This window comes from Myotis brandtii, unplaced genomic scaffold (genome assembly GCF_000412655.1).
Source record: "Myotis brandtii unplaced genomic scaffold, ASM41265v1 scaffold84, whole genome shotgun sequence".
NCBI classification, from domain to species: domain Eukaryota; kingdom Metazoa; phylum Chordata; class Mammalia; order Chiroptera; family Vespertilionidae; genus Myotis; species Myotis brandtii.
Genome location: NW_005371410.1, coordinates 10,578,062 through 10,603,905, shown reverse-complemented (window position 1 = coordinate 10,603,905; position 25,844 = coordinate 10,578,062). Strand labels below are relative to the sequence as shown.

General features: G+C 38.7%; 1 protein-coding gene across 1 annotated transcript in view; it reads left to right on the top strand.

The window, feature by feature from the left end:
* The first annotated feature begins 15,708 nt into the window (after window positions 1-15,708).
* The window catches only part of SPTBN1 (spectrin, beta, non-erythrocytic 1), a 163,185-nt gene continuing 153,049 nt past the window's right edge, over window positions 15,709-25,844 (top strand). The window contains exon 1 of the mRNA XM_005884613.2: window positions 15,709-15,755. The gene's annotated coding sequence lies outside the window, so the exon portion shown is untranslated. The remainder of the gene's footprint in view (window positions 15,756-25,844) is intronic.

Genomic DNA, 25,844 nt, shown 5'->3' with positions numbered 1-25,844 from the left:
TGATTTTGAAAAAAGTGATGCATTCACTGTAAATTACTTAATACAGGAAAACATTATGAAGTTCTTTAATATTTCGGTGGCATAGTCCTATTAATTATAGTTTTTTAGATTACTCAGTTTTAGGGGTGTCTTTCTAAAGTTGGTAAACAACCAATTCCCCCCTCCTGCCACTGCCCCCCCCCAAGAAGGCATTGGTTTTGAGATATCAGAGCTGGAGTCCAGGAAGCCCAGGGTCCCCTCTGCTCCTCCTGCTCCCCTCTGGCATCTTGTTCTCACCAGCTGTTTCTCCTGGTATATTCAGTATCCTGCCCTTCTGGTTCCTTCTTAAAGTTGTTTTTTATTAAGTAGTCTTATTCAGTACATACAAAATAATGCTCATAAAAGATACATTGCAGAATCACAAACCAATGGACACTCAGGCAGCCACTACCTACTTCAAGAAGAACCTTATCATATAGTCACAGTCCCCTAAGTACCCTTCTGTCTTCCCATCTGAAGCAACCACTGTCCTGAATTTGGTGCTTCTCATTTCCTTACTCTTTTTTATAGGTTATCCTTTCTAAAATTCTTAATTTTGTATGTTTTGAACTTTATTTTTTATTGATTTCAGAGAGGAAAGGAGAGGGGGAGAGAGAGAGAGAAACATCAATGATGAGAGAAAATCATTGATCAGCTGCCTCCTGCACTCCCCCTACTGGGGATCAAGCCCACAACCTGGGCATGTGCCCTTGACCGGAATCAAACCTGGGACCCTTCAGTCCGCAGGCTGACGCTCTATCCACTGAGCCAAACCGGCTAGGGCATGTTTAAAACTTTATATAAATGAACTTACGCTTTATTTATTTTTCTGTGACTACATTTTTAGATTAGTGATATTATATTTCTGATATTCATTCATTTTGTTGTAGTAGTTTATTATATTCATATAATGATATTATATTCCTGATATTCATTCCTTTTGTTGTAGTAGTTTATTATATTCCTGATATTCATTCATATTCCTGATATTCATTCCTTTTGTTGTAGTAGTTTATTATATTCATATAATGATATTATATTCCTGATATTCATTCCTTTTGTTGTAGTAGTTTATTATATTCATATAATGATATTATATTCCTGATATTCATTCCTTTTGTTGTAGTAGTTTATTATATTCATATAATGATATTATATTCCTGATATTCATTCCTTTTGTTGTAGTAGTTTATTATATTCATATAATGATATTATATTCCTGATATTCATTCCTTTTGTTGTAGTAGTTTATTATATTCATATAATGATATTATATTCCTGATATTCATTCCTTTTGTTGTAGTAGTTTATTATATTCATATAATGATATTATATTCCTGATATTCATTCCTTTTGTTGTAGTAGTTTATTATATTCATATAATGATATTATATTCCTGATATTCATTCCTTTTGTTGTAGTAGTTTATTATATTCCTGATATTCATTCATTTTGTTGTAGTAGTTTATTCATTTTCACTGCTGTATAGTATTCCACTATGACTTGTTTATTCCTTCTGTAGATGGCCATTTGGCTTAATTCCAATATTTTGCTGTTATAAGAAGGGCTGCTATGAATGATTCTTCTGTTTGTCTCTTAGTACCTATGTGGAGATAGACACACACACAAATTCTCTCTCTCTGAAATGAAATTTGCTGGATCATATGTGCATTATCAACCTTACTAGATAATGCCAAAGTTTCCAAAGTGATTATACCAATTATATTCCCACTAGCAGGGTACAGTGTTACTGTTGCTCCACAACCTCTCCAGACTATCATTTACCAAACTTGAAAATGTCCATTTGTGAAGTTATCTCATTGTGCTTTTTATTTGCAATTTTCCTGATTATTGAGGTTAAGTACCTATTTTTATTATTGGCCATTTGGGTTCCTTCTTTTGTGAAGTCCCTGTTCAGTCTTTTTTTTTGCCTGTTTGTCTTTCAGATTTTTTCCCTTATTGATTTGTAGTTCTTTATGTAGATTGCTTACTAATATTTTATAGATTATATGTGTTGCAAAAATTACCTCCCAGTTTGTGTTTTTATTTTCTTTTGAAGAAACCCTATGTATTTTTAAATGAACATTCATAATTTCAGTAAGTCATAATCAGTTTTTATCCTTTAAGGTTTGTGAGGATCATTTTGATATTGCAAGAAAAATTTTCCTTAGTTTGGGAAGAGCCTGAATTTTGGAGTCGAACAAATCTGGGCTCAAATCCTAATGCTATTGTATACTAGTCACATGACCATCGCTACTCAGAACCATAATTTTCTCATCAGTAAAATTGAAATAATAATACTCATGCAGTTGTGAGACAGCAGTGTACAGTAGGCATATAGTAGGTGTTCAGCTGGTAACCTTTCCATTACTTTCTCTTCAGATTGCCTAAGCTATATGAGCCACTGACTCCTTTTGATATGCTTTGCAAAAACTATCAACAGTTTTATAAAAAAAAGAGTTATTAAATAGCACATTCTTTTGTTTTTTAAAAGGCTGTATTACCAATGAAATATATATATATCTCCACTTATTGAAAATCCTTTGTCAGTTCAGGTTCATGTTCTTGAAAGTAGTGCAATTACAGTTCTGTTTACCAAGAAGTATTTATACTAATGTTTTCCCTTTGCTGCTACTCTAAGATTTTATATATATATATAAAATTCAGTAAATATCTATTGGATACCTTCTCTTTCTAGGACTTGAAGTGGGTTAAGGTGATGATGGTGTGGGCTGGCTTAAAGTTGAATAAGAATTAGTTCCTGAATCTAATGACTTTTTAATCTACATATATGTACACAGATGATAAAAGACCTTTTACTGACCAGATGTGTGACTTTGGCAAGCCATTCACTGTCCTGGTCTCAGATCTAAATTTATAAAATGAAAATCTTAGATGGAATTATAGTAGGGGTTAAAACATGGCGGAAGGGCACCACTCCCTCTGTTCCTATCAGACGTGGAAAATAATCATGGCATTCTTTTTCTGCAGAGCTGAGATAGAGCCTCAGTAACATTCTCAATGCAAGTACAGTGTTGTAGGGTGTAACTACCAATTGACCAGATTTGGCACTTAGACATTAAGATCCTGTAACTTCTAAAATGTTGTGATGATAAGATATTCCAGTAACACAACACTTCAGCCATGTTCACAATACAGTGAACAGGCGCTCTCCCTCCAGGGAGCACGCCCGTGCCATTCCCTTTCCTCCTCTCCTTCCCCCACAGGATGCATCTCCTAAACTCTAAGGGACCCCAAGAGACTTGCAACCAGAGGAGCGATGGGCAGCGGCAGCTCATCCAGGGCTAACGGAACCCCTGAACCTGACTCCAAGGCCCTCTTTGACTTCCCAGTGAGCCACAGCAGCCCGGCCTAGGTTCTCCCATTGCTTCTTCTATGCCCTTTCTTGTTTCACTGTCCTAAGTGTGTTTTTGCTGCAGTCAATAAATTCTTGCTTGCTTTTCTAAATAAATAAATAAATGCAGTGGGATAGGAAGAAACTAGAAGCAAGGAGACAGAAAACAAGTGATTGGGCAGTCCAGACGTTAAGGGAGCAAGTAATGGTGGTGGCCATGGGAAGGAAGAAGGAGGAAAGAGATGGGAGAAGAGTTGTGAAAGCCCAAACCCTGGGCCAACTATATGTAGGGTGAATGGATGGGACCCAGTGGCTTTAAGTGGGCCCTGGAGCTGCACAGCCTGGTCACTCCAGGCACTAGCTAAGGGACCTTGGGTAAACTGCCTTGACTTCTCTGCATGCCTCAGTATCTTCATCTGTAAAATGGTGATAATGACAGTACCTATCAGAAAGGATTTTATTAAAGTTAAGTGAGATCATCCAGCGCCAATCACAGTACATTTTAATTACCATTCAATGCGGAATTTTTGCTTTGTCTCAATTTTATGCTTTCTTTCAAATAAACAATTTGGTTTGTTCAGAAAAGATACATTCCAGTAAGTAAATACACACACATCCATCAAATAAATAATGCTAAGTTCAGTCTATATGAAACTTGTTCCTCTGTATCTTGTCAAAATACAATAATATGAAAAACAAACCTGAACAATATTTATTTTTAACAATCAAGAAAAATTCCTAGTATGTGGGGAAAGACTAGGAACAAATAGTTTATAAAAGAAGAAATCACAGGAACAAATCAAGGAAAATAGTAAGTATATTAAATGGTTCCAATTCACCAGTAATGTGAAACACAAATTAATTAGATTATTTTTTCCACTTAAATTAGCAGGTAGATAATATTCTCTGGAATGCTATGAGATAGGAGCTCTGTAGCACCTGTTGGGAGAATATTTGAATTAATACAAACTCAGTTTGAAAACAGAATATATATAACAGAAACCTGAAATGTTTATACCTTTTAGACTGAAATCTCACTTGTAGCTGTATAATCTAAAGGGAGAATTAAAAACAAGGACAGGGGATTTTAAACAAGGATTTTCTTAGCAATAGTACTGGTGGAAAAGCAAATGGGGCATAATCAAATAAATTATGACACAGGTGCAGGATGGAATTCAATGTAGTGCTTAAAAGAATGGTTTGGAAGAATAATACTGAGATGGGAAAATACTAACAATATACTATCGGTGGAAATAATCTGTATACAAAGCTGTATAATGCCATATAACTCCAGTTTCTGGGAAAATACTAACAATATACTATCGGTGGAAATAATACAAAGCTGTATAATGCCATATAACTCCAGTTTTGTTGTATTCAATAAAAGACTGGACAGAAATACATTATAAAATGTTAATGGTTTGCTTTGGATGGTGAGTTGATGGGTGATTTCCTCTCTTTTATGTGAAAGGAAATTCCTATGACTTAATCTTTCTCATTTTAAGTTTTGAGATATTTCACACATAGAGAAGAGTATAGTGAATAATATCATAGACTTCCATGAGGACTATCTTTTATAATAAAAAAGCAATCAACACTTTAATTTTTTAAAAAGGAAATAAAAAAAGCAAACCTGGCAAATTGTAGATCATTGTTAAGGAATAGTTTAAAATTCCAAAGGATTGTCATACCTGTCCTCTGTATTTACCTAAAAGCAGTGGGAAAATGAGTAAGTCAGCATCTTAAGGGTGTGGGTCGGAGAGAGAAATAGAGCCTGCACGTGTAATGGATGCTAACTTGACTCTCTACACTCACCTTGGGCCAGCTTAAAAAGTGGGGAAGCCCAGGACTTGAGTACATATTTTCAAACCGCACACTTGTGTGGAGAGAGCAGTGGAATTCTGTGACATGCTTGCTCTCACTTGTGGGAGCCCAGACTGCTGCTGCAGCTAATTTTGTAACCGTGTAGACCATCATAAGAACTGGTTGGAAATGTAGATAACATTCCAAGTGAAAAATGTTAAAATAAAAATGACTCCAGATTTAGATTACTTCCAGTTAATGGTTTTTCAGCATTTGGGAATATTGTAGGTTTAGAACGGATAGAAGGAATTTTAATGATATCCTTGCTTTTTTATGTGAGAGGAAATTCTTAGGTAATGTTATATATATTTATGTAAGCATATGATGCATATCCTATCTTATCTATATCAAATAGGTGAGAGAGGTGTGTGTGTGAGTGTTTGTGTGTGAGGGAAAGAGATTAATTTCCAGTGTAAAGGGAGGGCAATTTTAAGACTCTTCAAGTGAGAATATTATAGAAATAATATTTTGAAGGCGAATCCCAGGAATGAATCATGTCCTTAGTTGGTGGGGGAAATATTTGGGAGAAGATGTTTTTATGGTCCAAGTCCCCAACGGTATTGGCACTTGATAAAATGTGGCTTATAAAAATGAACTAATTTACTGCCATGAATGTTGTGTGTTTTCTGTCATGAACTTTATATGGTGGATTGACGAGGGTTTCAGGATTAAGTGTGCTTTGAGATATGAAAGTGACAGTTTTAAAATTGCTTTAAAATTGACCCTTGTTCATAGGTGTCATAATTCCATTCTTAGTAAACTCTTAAGCTGTGAGAGTAAACACCTGAATGATTCTCAGAACAGTCTGGCATCTCTGCTCTGGAATCTAGAGTTCCCTGCTCATTCTGATCTTTAACAAACGGGAAGCCATTGGGTGGGCAGTAAAATCTGTATCAGAACATAATTACAGGTTTTTACTCAACAGATGAACCAGGGTGAAGTTTGGAATGACATATAAATATAATTGAAATTATTCTTTTAAAGTGTATATATTCAATGTTTAATTTGTGCAATTAAATATGTCCTTTCTTGGAAAGTTCACTAGCTTAACAGAGGTTATCGCTGGGTGATGGGATTGTGGAAAAGTTCTAATGTAATCTCTCCATATTTTCCAAACTTTTGGAAATGCTGAACAGTAACCTTCTTTTAGCTGGCTAAGAAAATGAGGTAAAATGGTTAATCAGCTACATACACCTTCTGCTGTTCAAATTTTTTTCTGCCATAACTTTCTGAAAAGCAGTATTAACACAGAAGGTGTAAAGAACCCTGAAATGTTAAGAAGATTTTTCCAGTTCTCATTTCAGTGTGCATTTCATTAGGGCCTTGCCTGAAATGGTCCTTCCATGGAGTGTGGGAAAAGATGTCGGGGTTGGGCCCCAGGGGAGCCTCTCAAAAACATCCTCCCTGAACTCAGCCCTGTGGCTCCTGCCCTTGGCCCTGGGTGGAGTTCTTGTTGTTTCCTACCCACTTGGGTGGCTGTTTCAGGGGTAATTTTTGTCCTACTGTGTTTGCCTCAAGGCCAAACCTAACTTCACCAACTGTACAGTGTCTTTGGGGTAGGAAAATTCATGTTCTTATCACGGTTTAGGGCCTTTGGGGTAGGGGGCTTTTATTTTATTTATTTATGGGGGAGGGAAAACCTAGAATCTTCCCTAAAACAATGCTTTTTTACTAGTATTTTGTCCTGTGGTTAAATATTTTCCATTGTGTTTTTTAACTTGGAGCATAGGAGTGCTTTTTTAAGTGAGAACAATAGTCTTAAAAGTTAAAATATCTTCTTTACCCTTTTAGAGTCCCTGAATTTTTAATAATCTGCTAATATATACAGAGTATAGTTTTACTCTGAAAGGTTTCTGAAGAATATATACTTTCATAAAGGTATAAATTAGCGAAGTCATAAGAAAACTTTAAATTTTTCAAAATAATATTTTCTTTTAAAAAATATTTTTATTGAATTCAGAGAGGAAGGGAGAGCGAGAGAGAAATAGAAATATCAATGATGAGAGAGAATCGTTGATTGGCTGCCTCCTGCCCGTCCCTACTGAGGATCGAGTCTGCAACCTGGGCATGTGCCCTGACCGGGAATGGAACCATGACCTCCTGGTTCATAACTCAACGCTCAACCCCCAAGCCACGCTGGCCGGGCAATAATAATGAATATGTATAATAGACCATATGGAAAATAAAATGAACACAAAGAAGAAAGTTAATATCACTAGGTGAGTTCAGTGACCCTATAAACTTGCAGTTAACATTTTGGTGTTTATCCTTTGAATTGTTTCCCTTGGCACATATTTGTATCTCACAAATAATAGTCGCTTCTCAAATCTTAAGCTGAAAATGTGAAGTTTTGACAGCTAAAGAATCACTTGATGTGTATCACTTTTGTAGTTTATACATGTAGCATGGCAAGTCATAAAAATCTCATTACTGATCATATTTAAAGCTATGGAATAAATGCTGTCTGTTGCTCTAGCTGTTTTTAGTGGTGGGAGTATTAAAGAAAAATAGTGAAGAAGCCAACATTTGCTTATTATAGATACTTCTCTTCTTTGGGGGGGAAAAAAACACACACCAAAAACCTTTACAGTGGAAAAATACCAAAATTAAGTTCTCATTAGATGATACGTGCTTTCTGTTTTGTTTTGAAATGAATTCCCATCAGAGTTGCCTTAATTCTCTCAAGAGACATCTCTGTGTGCTCCAGACAACATCTGATTTTACTTTTGTCTTCAGATTTTAGAGTCTTTGAAACAACTACCCCATCACATGTCGGAAATAAAATGGACGTGGTTATTGTAATCTTGGTTTTAAATGTAATATATTTTAGTGGGCGGGGTTGGTTAAAACTATTGAAAGCATACACCAGAGCTCAACTTTATGTTAGCTACAGTCTTTACAGTTCTCTCTTTGGTCTGTTCAAGGAGAAAAAGCAATATGCATATTTGATTATGCAAGCCAATTCCTTAAGCCCTGGGACATCAGATGGATGGAGGTGACTCACCAGCATTTCTTTGTTGCCTTAATTCTAGTATTTGGTCTCTTCCTAAGGAAGGTGCGGTTTCTTCATGTGCTGAGGGGAAGAGGGAGTGGGGAGAGAGGAGAAATTCCCTTTTGCTGGAAGAGAAAGAAAACCTTTCAGCAGTTTTTATGAGGAGGTTTGTTGTAGTTGTTGTAAGTCTCCTTTGGTGAGCCCTGAACAAAAGTGGCAAATGACATTCTTTCCAGGCTTAAATATTGACGACCAGTGGTAGCTTCTTTCTCAGTTCAGAGGGAAGATCTGAGCTGTGCTGGGTGATGGATGGAGCAAGGTTGGGAGATAGAGCTCAGCTATATTAGTAGACTTCCTCTCTCCAAATAAGGTATCTTCAGAAATCCCAACCCGGTGGGAATCAAATCCATCAAGGGAAATTCTGTTCTTTAAAAAAATATGTTTTTTTCTTTATTGATGAGAGAGAGAGAGAGAGAGAGAGAGAGAGAGCAAGAGAGAGAGAAAGGAAAAAGAAACTTTGATTTATTGTTCTACTTATTTATGCATTCATTGGTTGCTTCTTGCGTGAGCCCTGACTGGGAATTGAACCTCAACTTTCTGGTTCATGGGTTGATGCTCATCCAACTGAGCAACACCAGCTGGGCGTCAAGGGAAATTCTTTATTCTTCTTCTTCTTTTTAATTTAAATTCTTTATTGTTTAAAGTATTCAAGGGAAATTCTTGATGGTTAATGTGCCTGGGCTGTCTGAAGCCTGGGGTAAGGATCTTAACTTACTGGGCAGCTGCAAGGGTTGGGGCCAGCCCTTGGGGAGGCACCCAGCTGAGACAGCACCCCCAGGTTAGGGGAGAGCAGGGGCCTGGAATGAGGCCTTCCCCGGACCTCTGGCTGGATGAGCACACCTGTCCCTATTTTAGGAGGTGAGTCGTGGTCAGAGGTATCTGTCGGGTGACTTCTCTGAGAGAGGCCTGGTCCTTCTCACAGGGAGGTTGACAACTCTGTGCTGCCAGCTGTCCTTAAACACCCACCTTATCTTCTGGGGCGGAGTGGAGGGCGCACCACAGTCCTGGAGCACAGACCTTTGTGTGCCATTTGAGCAGGAAAGAAACCAGTGCACACCTCGTGTTTTATTCTTTGTTTTAAAGGTAGGTGGGTTTTTGTTGTTGTTTGTTTTGTTTTGTTTTGTTTGCTTGTTTTTAAATCAACATTCTCTGCTAAAGGAATTTCTGACTTTTCCTGATACTAAGGATGATTTGTCACTTGGGAAGGCTTATTTTGCTTTTGAAGTTTGTGTCCCTAACATTAACACCAGCTTTCCTCTTCGTTCTAAATAAACTCCTTTGATTCATAAAGGGTGAAAATTTAATTAGAGAGCAGGGTAATTTATTGTCCTGTTCCCAAGGAAGACTACTCTTGTCTGTCAGTTGAATGTGTTACATATACATTTCCAGCTCTGCAGAATTATTTTGTTAGTGTGTATTGGCTTGAATATTTTATTCTTAATTATACTGTGTAATTCCATTGGACTACACCCTTGTTGCAGAAAGCTTATTCACATGAACTAAATTATATCTTTAGTGGGTCATACTTGAGAACTGCTCTTAGTCGCCTCAACTTTTAAAGTAGGTATTTAATGTAAAGAGTCTATGGATAGCTCGCCTATCGCTGGAATTCACTGGAATGTTGTGCAGCTGTGCGGAGCATGAGGATCAAATGTGCTAATTAAATATTTTTTTTTTAGCAAGAATGGAATGTAGCAGCATGTGGTTAACCATTCCAGTTTGTTTTTAAAGAGGTATTTTTTTTTTGCCAAATATTAACAATTAGAGAGAATATTGGCTTAGAGGAGGATGTATTGCTATGTTAAATTGTTCTTTTCACAGAGGTAATGAGATTCATTACATACTAAGATTATCCTTTACAATGTGCCCTGCTTAATAATCTGTTTACAAGTGTAGGCAGTGGGAGAATGATGAGGGTTTGGGTCTTTAGTCAAGGTGTCCCTTTTTTAAAAAATATTTGATCTTGCCTTTTCCCCTCCATATCAGTTGTCCCTCCTTGGTGGGTGAGTACTCAGCCTTTCTTTGGGGGGGGTGAGGCAGTGTTTCTCTCCCAGTTTGAGCAGTATTCTGATACTTGTTTGGGGGACCAGTGGATCATTTGGACTAAGCTGTATCCACACAGATGTTGGTTTGATTTTTTTTTTTTAAGCCAGGCATTGTGCGAAGTGACCTGGTGGGAAAAAGTGGCAGGTTGGTTGTGTAATGTGGCAACATCTTACTTAGTGTGTCTTTAGCGATAAGTGGGAAGTGATTCCAGCAAGGCTGTGCATAAGAAGTTGGAATGTGTTGGAGAACTGCCAAGAGATTGGGAGCAAGCTGTGTGACAAGCACTAATGCAGCCTGAAAATAGCAGTAGTTGAACAAAATATCTTGAAATGTGTCGTTTCAGCAACCGTCGCTCCTTCAAATGTATTACCAAGAAATAGAGATAGTTGCTTTCCTCCTGCATTTAGCAAGATTTATTTTAATTTGTTTATCTTATTGTTTCAGCCATCTTAAAAAACCTTGCAACTGTATGTAGGAAAATACTTCCGTGCACCTTCCTGTCTTGCATGGTTTTACCTGGACTCATTAGTAATGCATTATTCCAAACGTAACGTTGAGGTTCCCCTGCCCCACCTACTCCATCCACAAAATATGTAGTTTTGTGGTCTGAATAAAAGTTGGGGCCCTGAAGGTTTAAAAAAAAAAGTCCTATATTTTGTATGTCTGATAGTCTTCTGGATGTGGATTATTGATGTTTGAACACTAAAACAAGTAGAAGCAGAGAGAAAGGCACTTTCTGACTTTGAATCAAGTTCATTGGCAGTTTGTCTGCAGTACTAGATTTTTGCTTGTAACTGATTTATTTTCTAACTGTGGTCTCTCAATTAAAAAAAATATATAGGCGTATTTGTTTTTTAAGACAGGTTGGTAAAAACAAAGTGGGAGGGGGTGCAGTCTTCAGGAGGGTTTGAGCCTGCTGGTGACCTGGGGTCGGAGTGGGGTGGGGGTAATCCAGACAACCTGTGAGCTTGGGTGCTGTGAAGATGAGATTTTTTTTTTTTAAATGCAGTATTTAGATGAGTGAGTGGAAGTAAGGACAGAGAGGGTTTAGATGTTAAATATATAATATGAAAGCAGTGAGTGAACTTTATCTTGAGAGGCTTAAATATAAACCAAGTTCCTATTAAGAATTTCTTAAAAGATGATATTAACAGATATCTTAATTATCCTACAACAAAGTCTGTTAGAAACTCGGACTTAGACACTGCAGTAATTTTATAGCTTTTCAGAGTATTCCCCAAAGGGCTTTGTTTCTCTTATATTGTAGTCTTCAGATTTATAGTTCTGAATTTTGCTTTCTCACTTTCGTATCTTACATATATTTCAGAGGGTGTCCCCTGGAATAGAATCATTATTTCTGGCTCTACGTAACTGCCTTATTCAGTGATTTATAGTCATAATTATTAGGCTTTTGGTCAATAGAGTTGAGGTTACTTTTTTTAAGGCATGTTTTGTAATATGTAAAAACATTTTTGTATTTTAAAAAATATTTTGTGGAAAACGTGGAGACATGTAGCTTATTTAGATATATTGATCTTTCTATTACTATATGGCAAATTAATTCTCTATGGTATTGTTGACATGTTGGAAAATACCTTTATCGAGCCTATGATTTCTAAATTTTTAAAATTACGTTTTTGCCTCTCTCTTCCTGTAGACATGCCCTGTTTTTTTAAATACACTCTTGGATAGCCAGAATGGTATATTGAGTTCGGGAGATATGTGAACTATGGGCCAGAACCTCTGGTTACCTTTTTACTTAGCATACGTTATCTGATATGCTTGTGCGATCTTGCTTTTGGGCAGTTTCTACCTCAGACTATTTATTAATTCAGACTATGCATTCCTTTAATCTTGGAAGAGTGTTCATTCATTCCCCATAAGATGAGCCTGCAAACAGTAAAATATTTGAATATATCTTCTGGATTATTTTCTGAATTAGAAAAATAATTCATCTTAATGTTACACATGCATATTGGATGTTATCTTATCTCTCTTTGTATGTCTTGTATTGGCACAAGCTCACGAGACTAGGAACATGTAAGCTTAGTATTTAAAACATTCCCGACATACTAGTAGCCTGGCCCGTGTGGCTCACTTGGTTGAGTGCACCCCATGCACCAAGAGGTCACTGGTTCGAGTCCATCAGGGCACATGCCGGGTTGAGGGCTCTATCCCCAGTAGGGGGTGTACAGATGGCAGCTGATCGATGGTTCTCTCTCATCGGTGTTTCTATCTCTCCCTCCCTCTCTCTCTAAAAAGAAATCAATAAAAACATTTTTTAAAAAAATATACAAAATTAAATAAAATATTCCAGACATAAATGTTGATGGAATTTGCTTAAATGTGTTGGGAGGTGCACAGAAGAGACCCGGGGTTTTATTTGGCTCTTTGTGCAGTGGGAAGGCAGATGGAAACATGACAGAAATCTGCTGCAGATGGCAATGGACGGGACAGGTGAGGACCAGATGGAAGTTCATACCAGGGGTAGGTGGAGTCATGAGCTGGTTTATGAAATGCTAGCCATCTTAGATGTTTCTGCAGCTGCTGTCAGCTAGCCAAAAATACACTGAACTTCTCGGGAGGGTAGGATCTCTGCTGTCTGAATAGGCTTAGATAAATAGTGTGCTTCAGATGCCTAGAAGGTGTTTAGTGTGACATTATTGTAATAGAAAAAATAGGTAATAACCGAAATGTCCCTCATTGGTAAGTTCGAGGAAGGAATATTATAGAGTCGGTACAAGGCAGTGGTTCAGACTGCTGACCCAGGGGCTGCCTGGATTTGAATCCCGACTCCACCATGGACGCAAGTCATTCACTGACCAAGAGCAAGTCATTCACTGTCTCAGTTTCCTCATCTGTACGATGGGGGCAATCATAGTACAGACCTTAGGTTATTGTGAGGATTAAATAAGTTAATATAAGTGAAGTGATTAATGCCTGACAAAACTATTAGTTATAACTATATTGATAAAATATTATTTTTATTGAAAACTTCTAATAACCTAACATGGCAAGATTTTTAATTTAAGGGGGATAAAGGAGAGCAGAAGGTTATATAAATGGTGTGATCTCATGTAGAAAAAACATACAAAGAAAAAGAGATAAGGAGGAAGTTTTCCAAATGTTAATTTTTGAGGGGAGAGTGGTGAGATTGTGATTGTTGTTTTTGTCTCAAAGCCTTTCTTTTTCTTTAGCGAAGGATTTCTCAGAGCCTTTATAAGCGTAATAGGCATTCTAGGAGAGAGAGTAATGTATTGTATTTCCCAGACTTACCTGTTCTTGGAATTATTTTATTCTTTTCTTTTTTTTTTTTTCCCCCACAGCCTCTCTTAGGCTTGGAGTTTCATAGAATATGCCTTGGGACACACTAGTCTAGTGTGCTCTTATCAAAGCAAAAATATTAGAATTGCATTTTAACTATGACATACTTTGGGGAGAAGCTTAGTTTTTATTGTTTGTTAGACAGTTGATTATTTGAAGAGTTTGGTTTCTACCTTTATTAATCAAATTGCGGGCAGTATTTTTTTAATTTAGTCATTATTTGTTACGTGTACCTGTGTTGAGTCCGTAAGATTTTTCTTCATTGAGTTGCTTTTGTGTCCTAAATGTACCATTGAAAAGAGTAAACAAACCATGACCACACATCTTAGTGGCTATAAAGGATTACATTGGTTTGAACAGATGGCCCAAACACACATAACTTTTTATTGGCTTCAACGTTTTTTTTTTTGTTTGTTCTCTCTGACTTTCCATAACAGATTTTCTGGAAGTTTTGACACTACTGAAATGAGGGCTCTGATAAGAATCAGGGAGATAACTTTCATCAGGAGGTATTAGTTATTTCTTTACCAGAAGGTTTTGGATTTAAACACGGTATTTGTTGCTAGGGATTGGATGCCCGCATATGTGTCAAATCTTAATATGGAAGTTTTCACTTACATGTGGCTTTAAACTTGATGTAATAAAGCTTTAGGGAAGAAGGATCTCCTCCTGTTTCATAACTGCATGAGTAAAACGTCATAATGACTAACTCCCCAGACCGGAGTTTATGGCTTTTTTCCCCCCTAGTGATGAATTCAGTTTCTATTAGAAATCACATGAAATCCCAGCTGAGAGTTCATTTTCATTTTCTGTTTTGTTTTTTTCCTTTGTGAGTGGAAAAAGGTGTGAAGGGCAGTTGCTGTTTGGGGACAGGGAACATTGTTACATCTATCAGTTAACTCAGCAGCCCCCCCCCGCCCCCAATTCCTCCCTTTTCCCCAATGTCATTGCGATAGGACCCGAGCAGTCGTAAACTTTAGGGAGGTTTGTGATAGAACACTGTTTTCATATTGTAGGCGGCAGCTCTTGGTCAGAAAGATTGTAGAGGAAACAGAATTAGAAATTTTAGAGCTGGGGCGGGGTGCCGGGGGGCGGCTGTATATCTTAGCACAAACCATTGTATAGAGGAGGGGACAAGCTCAGAGAGGCCTGGTGGTCAGTGTTAAGAGCTGAAATCGCCATGTTAAGTCAGTAAGCGTTATTCTGAGCCTTCTGCAGAGATATGAGAACAGCCAGCCTCCTTGTGACCATTTCCAAAGTGCTGACGTTCCAGAGGCATCTCCCTCTGCTTATTTGAACACACTGTGATGCATTTAAACCAGGGGTCCTCAAACTACAGCCCGCGGGCCACATGCAAATACAAATATTGTATTTGTTCCCGTTTTGTTTTTTTACTTCAAAATAAGATGTGTGCAGTATGCATAGGAATTTGTTCATAGTTTTTTTTTAAACTATAGTCCGGCCCTCCAACGGTCTGAGGGACAGTGAACTGGCCCCTGTTTAAAAAGTTTGAGGACCCCTGATTTAAACATTATGTGTAAGAGGTGAGCCTACAAGTTAATGCTCTTGTTGGCTGTTTTCATGCTGCCCAACTAGCATTAATATTTAATGGGAAAAATAGATGGTGTTTTACCAAAGATTAAAAAAAAGAAAAACTTTTTTTTTTTTTTTTTAATTAGGGAAAGAAGCGTGGAACTAAAAACCAGCGCATACCACATGTCCACCTTTGTCTTAATAAAAATAGCAAACAACTGTGCCCTGGCTGCCCGGGCCAGGCTGAAGGAAGGTGAAGGTCATTCCAAAATAGAAAAGGATCTGGTTAAATATTACTTTGATAAGTAGAATGCGTTTAAAAATTTTCAGACTCAGGGGTGTGGCTATAGGCTGATTGAGGAATTCTCTCTACTCACAGATCATGTGTACTGTGTATTGCCAGTGATTTAAAAGGGAATAAAGGACAGTCCTGAAAACATGATCCTTCTCTGCCCCCGGCCCCGGCCCCAGGTGGGTTTGTTAACCATGTAGGAAATCTAGGGCCTGAGAGAGAAAAGTTAAAAAGTTCACCCCGTCTTCCCCTGGAATCCTCTCCTGTGGAAGGTGAGTGTGGGAGGGAGTGTCTTTCAGTGGTTGGGCTTTGTTTCTGGAGCCACACTGCCTGATGGAACCCTGCCTCTGCTAGTTCCTAACTGTGAGTCTTTGGTAATTGACCAGATAAAACTTACATAATTTATCATCCCAAATGGGTGATTTATAGGAATGAAAGGGGACACTCTAAATAATTGTACCAGGACAGTAGGCAAAAGCTGGGACCGTCTGAGGCAAACCGGGCAATATGGTCACCCTAGTCTTATCAAACTACCTAATCTCTGTGTCTCACTTTCTTCGTGTTATAAAATGGGCATGGTTGATAGTACTCACTTCTTAGGGGATTAGGATTAAGGCAAAAAGATGTAAAGTGTTTGAATGTTGTTTGGCATATAACTGTTCAATAGAGTTAGCTATTTTAAAAAAAACCCCACATTATTTAGGATACTTAACTCACAGAATAGCCACTTACATATTCTGTTTACTTCCTGTTGTCTTCATATGATTTCTCCATAGCAAATTTTGCTTTTAATTTTATTGAATGAATAACAGTTACTAATGACTGTTTCCTTTCATGGCATCTACTTAAACATAATTACTTGCTTCATCTGAGCCCTTGACTCAGATAAAGGCCCTGAAAATAAAATTTAGTTTTACTATGTCAGCTAGGCATGTATCTGGCACCTAGTTATAGAATTAGCATCTATGGTCCAGGGAAGGATGGGCATTGAGGCACTTGATTGTCAAGTGGTGGCTAATCAGTATCCACACTGGAGACCATAGTTTTTATAGTTGACCTTCAGATACAGGAATCAGTGGTTCTCAACCTTCTGGCCCTTTAAATACAGTTCCTCATGTTGTGACCCCAACCATAAAATTATTTTCTTTGCTACTTCATAACTGTAATGTTGCTACTGTTATAAATCGTAATGTGAATATCTGATATGCAGGATGGTCTTAGGCGACCCCTGTGAAAGGGTCGTTCGACCGCCAAAGGGGTCTCGACCCACAGGTTGAGAACCACTGGGTTAGATGGTTGAATGGGTGGGGAGTGCCATAACTAGATCTATTTGCCTTGCTCCAGTTCAGTTTTCCCAGCATAGTGATAGGTAGGGTTGTCAGATTTAGGAAAAACAAAGAAACTAGAATGCCCAGTTAAAATTGTGTTTCAGATAAATAGCACATCTTCTTTAGTAAAATTATATCTCATGCAATATTTGGGGCACATGCATGCTAAAAATTCATTGTTTATCTGAAATTAAACTGAGCATTCTGTATTTATCTGCTAACCATTAAATAGTCTAAAGAGACTTTTTACCTTATTCAGTATAACCCACATTCAGATTTGTATACAAAAGTATGGCCTAGTTCCTATTATTAAGTATTGTGTTAAGTATTAAAAGTCCATGTTTTTAACTCTTAGTTGGAATGGGCATTTGGTAAGTTTTTACTGAGTAGCTGTGTTGGGTATCCACTAAGGCCAAGGTTTGCCACAGCAGCAGGGATTACATTCGTTCTGTGAGAAGTTCTTGGCTGTGCATACGGGTGGATAAGCCAACGCTTTCTCTTTGGAGGGGAGTCCTTGGTTAAGGTGACTTATTGAGGCGTGGGGAGTTCTCGGTTTTGAGACTGAAATTACTTTAGTAATAATCTGGGGAGAGGGAATTTGATTTTGGATCATTTGTATTTCACTTGTGAATGTAGAGGGAACGACTTTTATTGTCATTAAGAGTGACCTTCAGATACTCTTCCCATTACACTTTCTTCTTCCTGTTTTTGACTTTGAGTAGTACTGCCTAGAAAATGCCGGTGGATATTTTGCATCAGCCTTGGAACTCTGTCAGCATTCGTCCTGAAGGGCACTGCATGCCTTTGGGAAATGATGGCTGGAAGATTCGGGCCTGTGGAAACCCCGAGTGTCTACTTGCATTTTTTACACTCTGTCTATGATGCCTCTGCTAAGTCAAGCCTCAGAGAAAATGCTTCACCGGGTTAATGATACACTTGGTGACATTACTAATGGCCAGTGAAGGCTGGGATTGTGTTTACTGGAGGAGAGTGAGCCCGAGCAAACGGGTTTGGGACCAACACTGGCGTTGTGATTGCTGCCATTTAAAAAAGTTTAATGTGCCCAGTGTAAAGGCACAGGTTTCAGGTGATCCTTTGAAGAAAAATGCGCAGTGCTGAGAGCTTCCTCTCAGGCACAGATAGTGTGTGGGTGGATTAGCCAAGGGGGAAAAAAGTCCAATTAGAGCTGTTTGTTCAGAGTACCAGATTTTGGAGGTGTATTTTGTTGTTCACTGGTGGCTTTCCGGAAAATAAATTGTTTGTGGATAGACTCATGCTAGCCAGGCTTTGGATGCCGGAAGTTCCTTTGATTAACGTTCCCCTCCTTCTTCCTTCCTTTCTGAACGGTCTCCTCTTCTCCTCATTGCTTCCCTTAGTGGCCCGTTCCCTTTGAACATGGTTTTGCTCTCCAGGAGCAAGTCCTGAGAGATTTGTCGTAGTGTTCATAGGGTTGACATGCATGATGGGTGGAATATGTGGCCTAATTGTTCACATGGCTGAGTGTTTGCAAGAGTCTGGTTGGACGAGGATTGGCTGTTAGAGGTAGAATTTTTTACATTTTAGAGCAGTGGTTCTCCGTCTTGGCAGCACGTTGGCGTCACCTGAGGAGCGTTTGAAAATGCAGATGCCTGGGTTCCACTCCCAACATTTTGATTTAATTTTCTGGGGGAATTAAAAGGGCACCGGGACTTTGAACAGCTCCCCAGGTGATTCCAGTGCATAGCCAGGTTTGCACGTTACCCTTTGGTCTATTCTCAGAATGATGGCTCTCGCCTAGGCTGTCTGTAAGGGTAGCTGTGGCCCCATGTGGCTACTTACATTTAAATGAAAGGTCATGAGAACTAAAAATTCAGTGCCTCAGTCACACTAGCCACATTTCAAATGCTCGGTAGCTGCCCAAGGTTCGTGGCTGCTGTTTGGACAGGGAGCTAGAGAACGTTTCCAACATGGCAGAAAGCTCTGTTGGACAGCCTCGATTCAGGTCGTCCGTGGGACGTTAACAAAACAGGGCAGGAGCTGTGAACATTTGAGAAGTCTGACACAGGAAGGACAGGCTTGGAATAGGGCTCATCCAGCAGGACCTGCCGGTGCCGAGTGACCTACGTCTTTCGCAGCCTTTTTCTCAATGGCCCTTTGGCACCAGGAGCCCCGCAGCAGTTGGTGCAGTGGATTAGGTGTCACGTCTTACTGAAAGGCCCCGTTTAAAGCAGGCTGGCCTGGGAGGTGTGGTAAGGACGGAGGGCAGGACAGTGTGAACTTGGAGGAGTCCAGGGCCTGGAGGAGGAGAGAATGAAGCTTTATTCCTGCAGAGCTGAGGCATGCCCTTTACGGAACTGAAGCATGGGTATTTGGGGTAAAACCAGGAGAGAGAGGGGATTCAATCCCTTCTGTTGAAGAAACACTTGCTTCAGTTGTTTGCCTCTCCTGGTTCATTTCAAGTGTGTGGGAGAGAAGGATGGGTGCTAGCACCTATTTTCAGTGAAATAAAGTTCCATGTGGGCCCCCATGTTCTTAGGGGGTTGAGCTGGGAGGAGGTAAGAGAATGGGACCAAATAAAGTCATTTTTACTCAGACATATCTCATAAAAATCCAAGTAGGGTAGGGTCATGGAAAAGAGAAAGGGGTAAATGAAGTTTGTTAAATGATGTGGGTTTTCTAAACGATGCTTTCTTTGCTCAGGGAGGTCCTCTTTCTAGAATCTGCCCTCTCCAGAGAAACCCTCAGGCTGTCCTGAGGCCAGCAATCCAGTCTGTACCAGGCTCAATGCTGAGCCTCCTCTCTTGCATTTCACTGGACATTAGCATTTCCTCAGGGACAGTTTCTGTTGCTTTTCCCTGCACCCACCAAAAGGAAATGCCAAGTATTCCTGGGCACAGGGAGCGGGTGGAAATGAATGAACCAGTGCATGAATCACAAGGATGCAAGTGGTCCAGGGTGGCCCGTCAATGGCTTAATGGGGCCTGTGAGTCACTTGAGTTTTCCCTATTTTGTCATTGTCTGCTGTTAATCCCGGGTGACGTTTAAGTGCCTGTTGCAGGTGTCATTTCCTCGCTTTGTTACACCTGTCAGCCAAGTGTTTTTGATGGGGTTGTATCTAAATATCTGTGTTGACACGTGACACCTGCATGGCACTGCCTGCCTTCCCCCCGGGGGGATGCGTGATCAGGACCTGTCCCCAGTTACTTCCACTCTGCTTCTGACTGCTGGAGAGGGGGCATGCTTCCTTCCTTTCCCGTTGTCAGTGATTTTTATTTTATATATTTTATGTTATATTTTTTTTATATTTTATATTTTTTGAATTGTGTTCAGCACTTTTATTTTGCCCGGTTTTCTATATTCTCTTTCTTCAAACTCAGAGAGCTGGATAGGACATGTTAACTTCGTTTAAAAATAGGAAAACAGAAGATTGGAAAGACCCAAAAGAAATGCTGAGAAGAATAGGAGAGCAAGCACTGATTCCTTAATATCTTGTGTTGTGTAAGAGGCCATCCTGGTAACTCTCGAGGGAGGTCCTCTGATGCTTGTGGATTTGGGAAGTCCTTATAGAAAACTTACCTCCAAGCCCTTGAAAATTTGCATGTTGAAGTACTGTAACCTTTCCGTTCTTAATATAGATCTTGGTTCTCAACAAAGATTTAAATTGCAGTTAAATTCCAGACATGCACATCAGAACCACCTGAGGGGCTTTTTAAAAAAATTACAGGTTCTGGTCACATCACATCCCCATTGAATAAAATTTCCAGGCACTGGAGCCAGGAATGTGCATTGAGAATTCCTAGGTGATTTTTGGGGAGCAGCCAAGTTTAAGAACCACTGGCCTTATTGACGTGCCTCAGTTTTCAGATGAGGAAACCAGGGAGGTGAACTGATTTCCCTGTAGTTGAAGGTAGCCAGAGGGAGGATTAGACCAGGGACCTTCCTAAGTCCCTTTAAACCAGTGGTTCCCAAACTTATTTGTCCTACCGCCCCCTTTCCAGAAAAAATATTACTCAGCCCCTAGAAATTAATTTTTTTTAAATTTTAATAGCAGTTACTCATTGCCCCCAAATGCACCTGTGGCCATCACCGCCCCCCTGGATCGCTGCAGCGCCCACCGGGGAATCACTGCTTTAAACCCTGAGAATTTGTGACTCTCTTGTGTTACCTTATACTGTCCTGATTTCTGACTCATACTATAGTCTTTCTGAAATCGATTTCTTTTCATTTTATTTTACTATTTTTGGCAGTATCTTGAACTCTTTTTTTAATTCCCAGAGTGCTGTTTCTTGTTTCATTGTAAAGGGTGGCCTGTCACAGGTCCTGCATGGTCACACAAGCTGAGTGTGAACGTTGAGGGTCATCTCTGGGACCCCTTTTCTCGGATTTCAGTTTTGCATGATCTCATCCTGGTGGCTTCTTTGTGATTTACAGTTTCCTCCCTCCCCTCGCCATTTAAAAAAAAAAAAAAGTTCTATCTCTTGATATATTTTTGGCTGCAGAATAACTCCAGATGGTACTTTTTGTATAGAGAAAAAATAACAGAATTTTTACACTTTTTCATGAATCATTTTCCTACTTTCAATTTTAATGAAGTTATTAATCTTACAGGAGACTCATTTTTGTAAAGAGACTAATCACTGAACAAACACTTGTATATAATATATAATTCCTTTGGCAAAAATAAAGAGTATTGTTGTGACTCTTTGTTATATCATTTGTTACGCTCTTATATCTTTAGCATCACATGATAAAATAACAACATGATTTTCTAAAAATAGATCATTAAGAAAAAGAACTTCTGATACTTGGGGTTGGCATTGAGAAGTAAGTGCCAAAAATATGGGATCAAATAAAACAATATAATTGAAAGTACTTTGAAAAATACATGGCAGTATACAGATGTAAGTTACTGATTTTTAAATTCATTTTTATTGACTTACTTATTTTTTTAATCCTCACTCAAGGACATGATGAGAGACAGAGAGAGAGACAGAGACAGAGAGAGACATCTGTGTAAAAGAGAAACATTGATCGGTTTGCTTTCCGTATATGGCTGGATCAGGCATTGAATTGGTGACGATGCTCCAACCAACTGCGCCACTCCGGCCGGGCAGTTACTGATTTTTTTTAAATCATAATTCTGACCTGAGAACTGACATGGTTTCAGATGTGAAAGCAAGGAGCATGCATACAGAAATCCCTAATTGGAAATGTTTTGCATAATATTACTGAGTATGTGGATTATTTATAGAAAACTTTACTTTGAAATGGTTCTTTACTTTGAAATGGTCTTTTCACTGTGTTTTTTTATTTTATTTGGATTTTTCTGGATCCAGGAGAGGGGACCTTGATCTATTCTTTGAGCCTAAAATATTTTTAGTGCTAGCTGTGTTTCCCTAAGAATAGGGGAGCACCAAGGATTAATCACTCATGCTGATCTCAGCAAAGCCCCACCACGAAACTGTTTAATTTTGCTGGGTTGATGATGCAGAGGATAGAAAACAACTTTATGGAGAGTTTATAAACAGGACTGTTAATGTGGAAAGTATTTAAGGGGTCTCCTTTAGTAGTGCTTTAATTCAGGTAGGGTCACAAAAAAAGGGGAAATAGGACATTTGAACAATCTTGCAACCACTGAAATGGTAATGAGAGAGTTCTTCCAAAAGGCAGTTTTTTCCAGAAATTTCCGATTGGAAATAAGCACTTTAAAATAACTGGCTGCTTTGATTCATCTATCATGTCTGAATTTCCCCTCAGTAGTGGTAACACGGACTAAGTTGTGAAACTGCCTCAGCAGCATAGATGGGCATGGAGCCTCCATCACAGAGTGGTCTACTTCCCTTTGCTGGGCTCTGCGCTGGCCCCAGGGCACAGTTCTCTCCTCACAGGGCAAGAGTTCAGAGGACATGGGGGACCAGAGGCAAGTCCTTGTCATGATTAGTATAAACTGCAGGCACAGAATCGGGGTGTCATATTCACATAGGTGCCAGACGGGAGAGGGGCAGTTTCTGAAGGAGATAATGCCCAAGGCACAACATTGTTAACTGGAAAGGTTAGGTTATGGGAGAGTCTCAGAGCCATGGAGAGAGGCGAAAATAATGTTTTGGGGAAACGCTCTATTATGGCTGAAGCAGAGGAAGCGGGTTATGGAGTGAAGGGAGCTGAGACAAGGTAAAAGGTCTTGCTTGCTTTGAAAGGTTCAACCCAAAAGGAGAGGGGGGAGGGTGTTGAAAGATTTTAGGCAAGTTTGTACATTTTTCAAAGCTCACTAGAGCTCCAGTATGGAAGATAATAAATTTCAGTAAGGCAAAATGGCAGAGTAGGCAATAATTCAGTCAAGAAACTCTGAGGGACTTCACGTAGGTCAAGGTTATAGTTTGAAATTTTTATTTTTTGCTCCAGAGAAATTGTTAATAAATCGACTGGCAGGAAAAACTGAATTCCCAAGGCATCATACTCTGTTCCCAAACCCATATTCAAGGGTTTTAAAGATTGCCCACATCATTAACAGGACATTATAATTTTCAACTATGTTCTTTTTCACTTATTCTACAATTTTGTGGGAAAATTTTTTATTACCAACTAGATATTATTATTTGAACTGTTGTGGTCAGTATTCCTGGTGAAGAACTTATTGATAATTGTTGGTCATAATATGTAAGAATAATTTTTTTGAATAATGTTCCTGAACAGTTGCATGCAAAATAAAATTTTGAACATCATATTTTAAGTGCCTTATGGCCATGCACCATTTAAATTAATCCTCGTGAAACTTCTGTGGGTTGAAGAGTAATTTTTAAGTAATTTAATTCTTATTTATTTCTCTTCTAAACCCAAATTTTCCTATTAGGCTTTGCTTATTGGCCCGTAAAGAAACAAGCATTCAGCATTGCTGGTGAACAAAGTTCTTGAGATGTTTCCAGGGAAATAATATGGTACTTCGAGAGCTTTCAAAACAAGCAAACCTATAAAATATTTGTTTTGAGGTTACCTTGTAATTTTAAAAAATAACTTCTAATTATGTAATAGATTAATGAATTTTCCTGTAAGTCCAGGGATAACCCTTGTTAACACTTTGTTATATTTCTTCTTGGTCTTTATTATTCACACTTGCTTATATGCATATACTCAAATTCTTACACAATACTTTCTATATAATTGTGCTCACTTTGATGAGTTGTATCCATTTTTAAAATGTTTTTTAAAAATGATTTTTTTTCATTTTTTTAGAAAGAAAGGAAGGGAGGGGCGGGGAGAGAGAGAGGAATTTAAACATCATTGTGAGAGAGAAACATTAATTGGCTACTTCCTACATACCCCCCACTGGGGATCGAGCCTGCAACCTGGGCATGTGCCATGACCAGGAATCAGATCAGCGACCTCTCACTTCATGTGATGACGCTCAACCAACTGAGACACACCCACCAGGGCTAAAATGTTTTTTTGAAAACATTTTTATGTCTATGTAAAATACTCATACAATCTCCTATTACTGGATGTTTAAGTTGACTTCATTTTTTTTTTTTTTGCTACAATAAAAAGCAAAGTGATGAGCACCATTGCATTCAAATTTTTATCTAAATTCACCTTTTCCTGTAGATTCCTAAGAGGGGAATAGCTGGATCTAGGGAATTTTATTTAATCCCATTTCTAAGGCTGTACATTACCATGACCTTCTTGCAGGTGTCTGACTACCCTTGTGTTGGCCGACTTACTCCTGTGGCAGATGCCTTTAAACTTAAGCAAGCTGGTAGTATTTTATATGGGATTTGGTTTTTGCTCCTTAAAAAATGTTGGCTTCTGGGACATTTATGTAAATCACAGTAGTCTTTGTGCTGAGGACACATGGACATGTGTCTTATGTCTCAAGCACAGATACTGCCAGCCGACAGTAGAAATGTAATGTAGTGGATTTCCTTTCTTTCAATGTGGAATAAGAATGAGATTAATTGGCTTGTGTAAACTAGAGTAGAAAAGTTAATAGAAATAATAAAAGCTGTCAGACGCTGTTTAGTTCTGTTATGCTTTTAAACCACAGATTCTTTTAAAACTGTGTTTAGAAAATTGTGCAGTTTAATGTGTCTACAGAATATTGAGTATAGTATTACCAGAAAAATCTCATCCTTTGAGGTTAGTTAGAACAACGAGCATATCTCAGCGTTTTCACTTGTCTTGTCATTTCTCCTATGGTCTGGATTGCACTTATTTATGTTTTCTATACACCGTATGCTTTTATGCGTGTGGAATTTAAATAGGTTAAAGTTGGGTCCCAGACTAGGTGCCAAGATAGAATATTCTACCTAGAATTGCTTTTCTGTTTTTAGCTCATGTTGTATTGACTGCTGAATAGCCTCTTAAACAGGAAGCCCTTTAAATCATACATCTAATTTTGGGTGCTGGTCAAAGGCACAGAAAGTTAATATAACTTCCCCAAAGTCACATGAGCGGGTTATCATCCATTTTGGAGCGCATACAAAGAAAGGGTCCTTCTTCAAGACTGATACAGTCGCAATGTCACGTTCTTTCTCACAACACCGCTGTAGAGAAGTAAAGAGAAAGAAGCAATTAAATGGGTGCCATCCAAATCCTGAAAAGAAAGGGGTGCAACGTAGAGGAATTGGGCAGTGGATAGAGCCCAAATTTTTATGTAACTGTAATTAATCTAGGCATGACTCACTTGGCGTGAACGTCAGATGTGAAGATTGGATTTTAAAAGTTACAGAGAATGATTATTCACATTATAAAATGACTCATCCCTTGTAAAAAGGACGTATTCTCTTTCTTTTAAGAGGATAGTCCCCTGGTGAATTTGGGTACTTGCCTCTTCATTGTTTTTTGTTGTTGTTGTTGTTGTTGTTTTAGTTGAATTAGAATGCCCTATGATCCTACAGTTTCTTAAAAATTACGATATGGCCCAGGTGTTTTACTCCTAGGCATTTACCCAAGAGAAATGAAAGAACATTTCCACACAAAAACTTGTACACAAATGTTCATAGCAGCTTTATTTGTAGTAGCCCCAAAGTGGAAATAACTCAGATGTTCCACCACAGGTGA